We start from the raw sequence: 10730 nt of genomic DNA on the forward strand, positions 1-10730 counted from the left end.
ACTGTTTGGAGTCACTTGTTAACAGCAGCTGGAGATCTGGTCTTCAAATGCTTTATTATTTTGTTTGTCTGGAGCATAAAATTATGATGGGTCTTTCAACACCGTGCCCTCTGTCGAGGGAAAAAAGACAGCAGAGCTGGATGCTCAAAGCCATTTCAGTGGAAGTCTCTCAGTCAGCTTCAAGAACAAGGGAGAACAGAGCAGAGACAGAAGGCTTTGAAAAGCCCAGACCCTTGTCCTAAGCTCCACTCAGCTCTGTCAGAAATTTATTGCAGCTTTTTCATGTCATCTTAGTAATTGAAACCAGTGCCAATAATCAACAGTTTCAGAGAAAGGACATTAAAACTGAAGACTCTCATCATTGCACAAACTAATACTTCCTATAAGGAACAGCATTCCAAGTTTGTACTCCTGCCAGCAAGAGGCAGAGGCCAGAGAAGTCAGGCTCTTGGATCTGCAGGACTCAGACATCAATGAAGCACCAATGAATCCTTCAGGTTAGTCTGGAAATTGTGGAAACTTCTTTGAACCTGTTACCAAGTGAACCAGAGTAGCCAGAACAAAACAATTCCCCAAAAGCCAGGTTCTGTTAGAATCAGAATTATAATGCTTAATGTTTTCAATGAAGAAAACTCCAAATTAGCTGAGACAGAACAGAAGTGAAAGAACTTATACACAAGTTCCCCTGGCCACTGCATGGGCAGAGGCTCCTCTGCTCTCTCCCCATCACCTCTGAGCCTGGTCCCTGCACAATCATCCCTCTCAGGAGTGTCACTGTCAGTGCCACAGGCTCAGAGCTCCTTGCTGGGACTGTCTCACTCCATTTGTCTGTTATGCTCTTTCGTCTGCTCCGGAACCTTCTGTCCCTGGCCAGTCTCAATTGCTCCTTGAGGGAAGAAGCAATTTCTCACTCCCTCCACAGGATTTCTTCAGATCCAGTCACTTGTGTGTTAAAGGAAAACAACACACAAACTAGGGACAAATCAAATAGATATTGGCTGTCACAGAAGTCCATAGCAAAGTGAATAAATATCAGATTTAAATGGTTCCTCTGAAGTCCCACAGAGTGTTTATGGCATAAGCAAAATTAAAGCCAGTATCCTTTGTCTGGTTTGTGGGTATACTTCCTCTCTGAATGATGCCATACTCTTGCCTGGAGTGCTTGGGAGTGAGAAGATTCTTTGTAAATTCCGTTTTCATAGGGAAGGCCCTAGGAATTATTCACAGGCTGTTCTGTGACACTCTGCAATGTCCATGTCATGTTGTGAAGGAACACAGAGCACTTAAGTCCTAACAGTCTTGTCATTATTCTGTACAAAATGAAAACACCCATGGCATAAACACCTTGCTTTGGAGAGAGTGGAAAACCTCATGAAGTTTGAGCTTGGTTTGTTAGGCAAGAGAAAGGGGTTAATGTGTGCTGTATTGCAAACCTTGTTTGTTTGGGATAAACTCCCTCGGCTGGTTCACTGCCTGTGGCTGTGGGGAGAGCCACTGCTTCTGCTGGGCTACATCAGCAAAGAGCAGCAAAATCTCCCTATTCTGAAACTTACTGCTGTGTCCTCTGATGCCAGGAGTCCCCAGCTGATCCAGACAGCACCTGACCTCAGGAGGTTCATCACTGTTCAAAGCTGAGCAGAAACAGTATCTCCCTTAGCACCAAAATGCCAGGAGGGGAAGCAGGGCTAGAGAGGCAAGAGACGTGTCCAGTTGTGCTTAGGGGCAGCAGCAGGCAGAAATCTACCTCTCTCCCAGCTCCACACTGGCATGTGATCTACATTTCTTCTTGTGAAACCAGTACTGGTTATAAAATATAGGAAATCTATGAAGCTTGAAATTTTCAGAGCTGGGATACTGTGGTTGATTCTAATCTGGCGTTTCTCCCTGGAGTCCAGATTTCAAAGTCCTGTTGTAAAAGTGCTCCAGCTCTTAAGTAAACTGTCAAAATTATGAAACTATTGAGGTGTTCCATTCCTGTTCTAGTAGACATCGCTTCCTGCAACTGCCTGGACAAAGGCAAGGTGGGCTGCTGCAGTTCCTTCCTAGTGGAGGAGGTGCAGTACCATTCTTAGTTACAGCAATGTGCTGGTTAGAGGTACAGGTTCAAAGAGGGTACAGTTCTTACAACAAACTGTCTTGAGCACTTGGATTCTGAGATAGGTAAGCCAGGCTATTAGACCATTGCTAAGCTCTGGTTTAATGCTAAGCTAAGTAAATAATTAAATACACAATTTATCACTTTCCTCTCCTCTTCTAGTATTTATCACTAAAGAAAAGAAAAAAAAAAGAACATGAGTCCAGTAGCCTCTATAATGTGTGTGAACTATTGCCTTGAGGCTGTGAGCAGTATTTGGGCTGCCTGCACCTCACCACTTCCTTTCACTATTCTTTTTATCAGCCCAGCAGGAACAGAAATGCAACCGTACCAGTGGGAACAGCTACATTTCCAATTCCATTGCCAGTTTTGATTCCTGACACTTTTACTTCAGGTCAGTAAAGTACTCAGTGCATTTAAATCCATATTTAGTTTCTTAAGAAGGAGAAGCCCAGTCTCACAAATGCCATCTGCAGTAGGTGCTTTGACATGCACATCCTACACCAGTGATTAGCAGCTCTTTTCCAGTCCCCAGGAGCCAAGCTGGGTTATCCTCCTGTGGTTCTCCTCGTGGAACTAATGAACATCATGGGATCACATGATGCCATGTGGCCAGAAATTACAGGAACTGTAATTCATGGGCAAGGTGAGGAAAGCTTCCAGGGAGACACCACAACATCCTGTCACTTTGGAAATTCCAGCTACATGCTTGGGAAGCTACAACTCGCTTGACTTCTGGTTCTAATTCCGTCTCCCAGATGTGTGGTTCCAGAGGCAGTGGGCTAGCACGCAAATCTGCTGCAGGCCCAGAGGAACTCAGGAAATGTTCCTCTATGGAATACCAACCTGTGGCTTTACACCTTAGAAACTCTGAAGATGTTCCACTTCCAGTAAAGTAAGTTCCTTTCTGAATATAAATGAGAAAAAGAAGCATTTTATTTTAGTAGCACATGCAGCATAATGTTTCCTTTTACAATGTGTCACAGAAAATACAAAATGAGAAAAAATGCACTGTAAGTTTTCAATAAGCTGCAATAAAATACAACACCACCAATATGAGGGTGAACAGTTGTTTTATGTGGCAGGTTATAGTTATCCTGTGCACTAGTTTTGCCAGCAAATCTAATCCAAATGGATTAAGGATAGTGCTAAAATAAGACTCCTAATGCAAACCAACCCAAATGAATCATGGCCTGTATGGGTAGAGTGATGAATCACGTTCCGTGACAGAAGAGAGTCCCTCAAAGTTTTGTGACTATATGTGTTAATGAAAAATAGTTTCAGAGTGGAACTATTTTCACTGAAATAAATATTGGACAGAAAAAATTGAAAGCTGAGCTGCAATACAAAGCTCTCTGGATACTTCATATTTAATGAATAATCTCAGAATATAATGTTCAAGCACAGGAAACACCCTCCTGGGCCAGTCCAATGGTGTGTCTTTGGTAACAGAGAAAAGAGTTGCTTTTTGGGAGAATCATGAGCCAGGCCACACTGTGAAATTCATTCCCCTGATTTCCCATGGCTTCCAGAATTGTTACATTCAGGAGGGGAGAGAGCCCAGATCTAAGTCTGCCCGGGAGGCAGGTGAGGCTTCATGTGATGGAGACCTTGGTGGTGCCTGGAGCAACGGAACTTTGTAACTGCCCCATGTATGTTTCCAGCTGTGCTTTGCATGGATATTGGCTGTAAAAGGTGCCAGACACTTTTGGAGAAACCTTGACTAGAAATGTTTGGATATTCTCTGTGTCTGGATGATGGGATCATCAAAGTTCACCAGCAGCTCTGGGCAGTTATCCACAGCTATGGCATGCAAAGAGTTAAGACAGTTAAAACCAAAGCCCTTCCATCTTCCTAGTGCTCATATTCTGACTGTGGAAGCACCTGCTCCTCCTCTTTCCAACTGAGGTATAATTGGACTTTGTTTATGGTGAATAAAGGGCTTCATTGTAAAGATTGATAGTCTCTAATTGGGAAAAATCTGGCAAAGATTATTTTTCAGTTTTATGAAATAAAGCTGCTTGTCATGCTTTTACCTCCAGGAACTGGAGAAAGGCCAAGGGAGATTGTTCTCTAACTTTTCATGGAGAGCTTCTTTTCACAGCATGCAAAAAAAGAGAAAAAAAGTCTAAGAGGAAAAGGAAAAAGACCAACAAAGAAACTCCCCAAAACAACATAATTTCAACACCCAAAATCAGGATACAAGAGTGGCTGGAGACTCAGGCAGCCCCTTTAAGTTACACAGTTGTTCATGGCTCACAAAGCCGTTAGACCTCGAGACAAATGAAAACTATTCTATGTTAATAATGTTCTTAGTTAAACACAATGTCTTGTTCTGATGTCCACTTACTCAAACCAGGATGCAAAAAACCCAAAGGGGATTGAAAAGACAAAACAATCCAGTAGCTGGTAAACAAATTTTGAAGCTAAATTCATCTCAAAGGAAGGATTGTAGAAATTACTTTTTCACCTTGTGCAATGAAAGCCATGCAGTAGTTGGGGCACCTCAGTTATGCAGACAAAGACACAAGATAATCATGCTAAAAGCAAAAGGGGAAAAAAAAGGTCACTTTAAAATAAACAATACACAACTTGCCAGCAGTGAAGGTAATTAAGTTGCTTATCAGGGACAGCAGTGGCTTCACCCCATTTTGAACAGTTGCAATGGGATTAGATCCTTTTCAAGATCGTGTGTGTTAGTTTAGCCTTAAGAAGAATTACAGCCTCTGTATTCAGGTCAATTAAATCACCATAATATTCCCCTCCAGGTCTTTCAGCCTTTGGATCTATAAATCTACTTCAGAGAAACTTCTGTTGGGCTGGAGGCTGAAGGACTGGGGTGGCTGGGAGTTTCAGGATGTCCTGTGAAGCTGAACTCCTTCTGCAGCTGAAGGAGAACTTGGTTTTGTTACTGGGACCCTTGATGGAACAGGGTTTGTGTACCTTCTTCTGTCTTAGTGGTGTCCTCGGACATAAAATTCTATTTTTGGGTCTACTGGACTGACCTTTCCCCTGCTGCTCCTACTGTTTTCTATCCAAGAAGTAACTCTGATGGGAACTGAACTGAATGGTAGTGGTGGGTGCTGTGTCCAGGTGCCATCCATAGTGCTCTGAATCCTTCCCGCTCCCAGAAACACAGTGAAGAATTCAGCTGCCTGTACAGTGAGTTTGGGTATTCATGTGGTCAGAAACAATCTTTCAACATTCTTTCCTCTTTAGTAACTCCTGCTTATGAAATTGGGAATGACCAGAAATCGTTTCTTGTTTTCTTGTGTTCGTCTTCGCAGGTGAAACGGCTCCCTATGGCGAGTGATGTTCAGGGTATGTCCTGACCTCCAGCTGGTCCCAGCATGAAGTAACATTTGCCTGAGTTTGTCCAGCCTCTCACAGGCAGAAGGGACATGTCTTTGCATACCTTCTGCACATCCATATCTTTTATCACCAGTGTCATAGAGGTGGAATGTGGAATCTGCTGTTTCTCAACTATTTTGGAGGAGGCTCGACTGAAATGCCACATCTCTCCTTTTGATGTAGGACAAAATGAGACTCTTGTCATATTATGTCTGACGAATATTTTCCTAATTATTCAATAGTCTGGCTCTGTGTAAAAGCTCTTCAACAAAGTTTTCAGTCTGACACTTCTGTCCTTTTCGGGTTCCCCATCCCCAGAGCAGCCTCTGGGCAGGCACAGCACATGCACTGTGGTGCCTGTGGTAGTTTTATATGTGATTCACAGATTTTGTGCAGCTAAGGCACTGTGCAAGGAATCAGTGAGCTGTTTGTGTGCTTAGCTGTGTTCTCTCATCCTTACTGTCCCCTGATTTGGTGGCATGTTTAGCCTGTGATTTTTCAGATTTTTGCACTATCACTATCTATCATTGATTTTATAACTTGCTAATTTCACAGCAAAATTCAGTATTAGAGCACAGAGCCAAATCTTCCTGGGTCAGTGGGAGAAGGGATGCTGCCCCAAACTTGTCCTCACTCTTGTAATCCGCTTGTTCCATAAAGTACACAGGCTTTCCCAGAGTTATTCCATGACCTAGTAAAGAGGTTTTCAGAAGTAGGTATTGATGTGAAATGCCAGGAACACAACAACCTAACGCTGACAATTTCATATCCTCGAGCTTCCCTCAGCAGCAGGAGGGCTGGAAGGCGAGCAGGCTGTGATGCAGCCCCGCAGTGGGTGTTGCACTGCACCGGCTCTCGAAGCCCCTGGCAAGACCTTTGTGCTCTGTGAGGCACAAAAACACAGGCAAGGCACAATTTGTAGCTCCAGGGCTTCAAAACAGGACAAAGAACAGGGCACAAAAATTTCCCTAGGCATCCTTCTGTGTCACATGCAAAGATTGTATGTCCAGAGTTAACGAAAAACCAGGAAAAGAAGGAATGAAAGCAGGAGACAAGGAAAGGACAGGAGAGGGCAGTGGTGGCATTTTCCCTAAGACATCCTGCAATCACGTTGGAGTCAAACTCTACAACTAAACTGGCAACTAAAATAATAATCAGGGATTGCAAATTGGATGAGAAGCTACTCTGAAGAATTAACCATGATAAGAATTATGGGTAGAGATGTTTGCTAAGTATCTACCTCCTACCAATTCCATGTTTTGTACTTGTTAAACAAACCAGCTGCACTTCTGGAATTACAGAGGGTTAATAATAGTAATTGCGAACAATATAAGCTATCCTGGGAATAGCAAAGCTGATACTGGAAGCACTGTTACTGGAGCAAGGGCAGAGCAGGTGGGCAGGGGATGTCCTGCTGTCTGTGGTCAGCTTGGCTGTATGCCAGAAACTGATGTTTGTGTTTTTGAATACACATTTGAAGAGATGCATCAATCAATCAGTCAACAAATCAGTCAGTCAATCCTGTGTAGATCATGTGCCCTATTGTTTGTAAGTAATGAAATGTGGAATGAAAAAGGTGACTGTGTTATATTGGGCAATGTATCTTTGTGTGAACAACTAGGAATGGAGAGAGAGGGACATTGTCAGAGCTTGGTCCCACATCTCAGACATCTGGCACACTCTGAGTTGACCTTCGTCATGGTCTTTTCTGATCAGGGTCTGGCTGCCAGGAGTTGGGTCTATTTCCAGTGGTGAAGGATCACAGAAGCAAATCCTGTGTAGCCTGAAGTTGCTGGTGGTCTGACAGGAGCACAGGGAGACTCTGAGAAACATGCTGGACAAATACTGGATGGCAAAAAGTCCCTGTCCCAAGAGGTTAGAGTTCAAAGGAGGAAGAGCAAACAATGATAGAAAAAAACATATGTTAGAGTTCCAAACAAGGTGATACAAGCTAGATCCTAAAAACGGGCAAAATATTTTTGTTCTTGTCTATAAAATATCCTAAGGACAAACAGCTGGCTAATCCCAGCAGAGGGAGGAGACTGGAGAGGGGAAACTGAGGGAATGAAGAGCACTCCAGCCAATTTGTTGATGACTAACATACTTTAAAACAACAGGCTGCTTTTTAAACTTACAAGGTGAGTTGCTGAGTGGTTATTGGCTGTTCACTCCCTGGTCATGATAAGAGCTCCCACAGGACATGCAGTTCTTTCCAGCTGCTCCCGCATGGCTTTATCTGTGAACATCAGTACAAAGCAAAGGGGAAAGAGGCCGAGCAGGTTTGTTTCATCTCTGCTGTGACTAATCATGGTGTGCTGGCTGGCTGCTCTAATGCCTTCATATCACTGACCTGACTGGCCTTTTGCAGCATCTTCCTGCTTCATCAGGGGCTTTGATTAGATGGTCTTCAGAGGTCCCTCCCAACCCCAGCCACTCTGTGATTCTGTGGCCTTCCAGCGGGGTTCCATGCTGATAATTATCGCAGGACCACCCATGATTTTAAGAACAAGATTCAAATGAAATTAATTTCCACCAAGCTGGGGAATCCAGAGATTTGTGTGAGCATCACAGTGAATATCCCCGAAGCTTTGTCTCGGGAGTTGCTGGGGTTATACAGGACTGTCCTTTTCTTGGCACTCGAGGAATTGGAAAGACCTATTCTGGCATGTCTGCCTTGTCAGAGATCCTTTCTATTCAGTGGGATTTGAGCTGGCCCTCAGTGAGTGAGGCAGTTGGATTAGTGACCCCCTGAGGTCTTTTCCAACCTAAACTGTCCTGTAATTCTACAGTTCAGATTTTTATACCATTTTCATGATCATAGTTGTGTTTAATATTAGTTGTTTACTACTAGCACCATATGTGTGCATCTTTAGGCCCTATAGAAATAATTTAACCTGTGTCAATGGGATTCAAAGGTCCCAAAGATCTTTCCAAAGCTCAAAAGGGAGCTTCATTACATTGTTGGGGATCAACTCTTTCTGACTTAGGCTTTCTCCCAACATTTTCTTATTATATATACCCAGTAATAAGTACTTTGTGAGGTGGGCATTGTATGCCTCATGAGAAGTGGTGTTTGGCTGTGCAGCACTGATACAGTAGGAGCATGAAAGATGTAACTATTTGTAGCTCTGACCTGATATACACTGAGTCAAAACGGGTGGAAACAATGATAGGAACAGGCAGGAAGGCAGTGACTGAGGGACTGAGGAGGTGGGGATAGAAACAGAACTGGCTGAGTGTTTTGTGTCAGCCCCGGGACTCCAACACAACCTCTCCTCTTCCTCTTTGGTCTCAGAAATCAAAACACTACTGCAAGTGAAATTAAAGGGAAATGCTTGTCTGCTCTGCTAAAGCAGCTAAAAAGGAAAGGGAAACTTTCAGAAATACAAGCCTACAAAGGACTGCTTGGGATGCTGACTCAAGGGCCTTCTCAGCACTATCAGGCTATACAACTGGTTTTGTTGCCTTAACAGTTCTGTCTGTGCTGTTCCCACATTTGACAGCTTTAGAATCAGGTTGTTGAATTGATTTGGAGCCTTCTAGTTTTCATTCAGCTTTAGTTTATTAGTAGTCAGTTCATGCCTATTTGCTTTTACACCAGCAATAGTATTTAGCTTAATCTGTTCTGTTCCTTTCTTTCCTATTTTCTTGATGCATTCATAGCCAAAAATCACGTTCCTTTTTACTCTCCATTTTGCTGAGTTTACTGACCTTCTTTCTTGTATCACTGTCTTGCTGAAGGAAAATTCACCTTTACTATTTCTGAAGAAGACTTGAGGAACTGGAGTTACACCTCCCCACTGCTGGAGCTTGTGGTAAATAATCCATCTATGTTGTAGTGCAGGAAGAAATAAAACGTTCTGCAGAATAATCCCTGTGGACTCTGGTCTGAGCAAATGGGCCAGTGCAGGGTGATTTACAGGCTGGGATGGGAAGCTGTGAGTCTCCTTGGCTGCACCACAGCCATACCATGAGCTGGAGGTTTGGACGATGAGGAGCGGTGCCAGAAAGGTTGTCTTTGTGCTCAGCTGCCACAAAAGCTGTCCCATGATACACCACTGGGGGCTGAAGCCCCTTTTGTGAATGGGGATCTGACCCCTGGCCCTATGGCCTGACCACGTGCCAAGGAAGAGGAAATTTCATTATTTTATTGTTTTTCTTAAAGTTGAACTTTCACTGCCATGTGAGAATTATCAGTTTTCATGTTAGTAGAGAAAAATTTGAATGGATGAGCCATAAATTTCAAAACTTAGCCAGGAAATGAAAAGAACACAAGTCTGGCCTTGTTTAAAGTCTCAGCTGGTGAAGGCAATATGACCCATGCAGGTGAGGACAGGACAACCTGTCCCTCGTGGTGGCTGAGGGGAAGTGTGGAGCTCTGGGCTCAGGCAGGAATGTTGTGCTGCTTGGCTGGGTGTCGCTGCCCCGCTGCTCTGCCAGATAAGTCAGTGCCTCCCTGGGACAGCAGCAGCAGTTCGTGCTGAGCTGGCTGGAGATGCAATTCAGCCCTTGGAGTTAAACACACTGTTATGTTTTGGCCAAGTATATACTCTCCCTGTTGAACAATGTAATCATTCCATTTTAACTTACTCTTATTTTGTATCTATTTGTTGTTTCATTACCAACTTCCACAGCCACTCACACTTTCTGCTCTCAACTTCACATTGTTCTGGTTTCTCTGTGATTTTTGTTTTCTGTCTATTCTTTCAGTCAGTACCCAGAGAGATGAGCAGGGGACCAGCCTGTGCAGCTTAAATGCAATTTGGTTGATCGTGATTAATAAATCAGATATTTGATTATTTTGGTCTGGCCTGAGTTTGAGCTCTTGTTCCCTCCCAGCAGTGGGAGGGCTGGTTCAGCCAAAAAAATCCATGCCTAGATTTTTACTTTCGGGAAGTTCAGGCATTTGAGATCCAAAATTAGGTTTTCAGTTTGTGCCAGGAAGGAATCAGCCACTAGATTAAGAATTTGGATGCTTTCCCTCACAAAAATTTCTGGGAGTTGTATGTCAGGTCCAAGATTTCAGATCTATTCCCAGGGTGAGTTCGGTGCTAAAGCCATGCCTCATCTTCTCATTCCAGGGGTAGGAAGAGGAAAAATTAGCTTGAAGGAAGAGGAGGGGGAAAAAAGAATTAAAAAGAAGAAGTAGGCAAGGAAAAATGAGATCTTGGACAAGTTTAAAATAAGCTACATGGGTGATTGGGGAATGAAACCCAAGGGCACAGGGATGCAGTTGAAGAATCAGATAAGAAATGTTGCTTTGTATAAAAGGTTTTCTTTGCCA

General features: G+C 43.4%; 1 long non-coding RNA gene across 1 annotated transcript; it reads left to right on the plus strand.

The window, feature by feature from the left end:
• Window positions 1-203: 203 nt before the first annotated feature.
• LOC139680449 (uncharacterized) lies at window positions 204-6322 on the plus strand. Its single transcript, XR_011699350.1, has 3 exons — window positions 204-497; window positions 2399-2489; window positions 5383-6322. It is a non-coding gene; the product is annotated as an uncharacterized lncRNA (long non-coding RNA).
• The last annotated feature ends 4408 nt before the right edge of the window (window positions 6323-10730 follow it).

Source organism: Pithys albifrons, chromosome 18 (genome assembly GCF_047495875.1).
Source record: "Pithys albifrons albifrons isolate INPA30051 chromosome 18, PitAlb_v1, whole genome shotgun sequence".
NCBI lineage: Eukaryota > Metazoa > Chordata > Aves > Passeriformes > Thamnophilidae > Pithys > Pithys albifrons.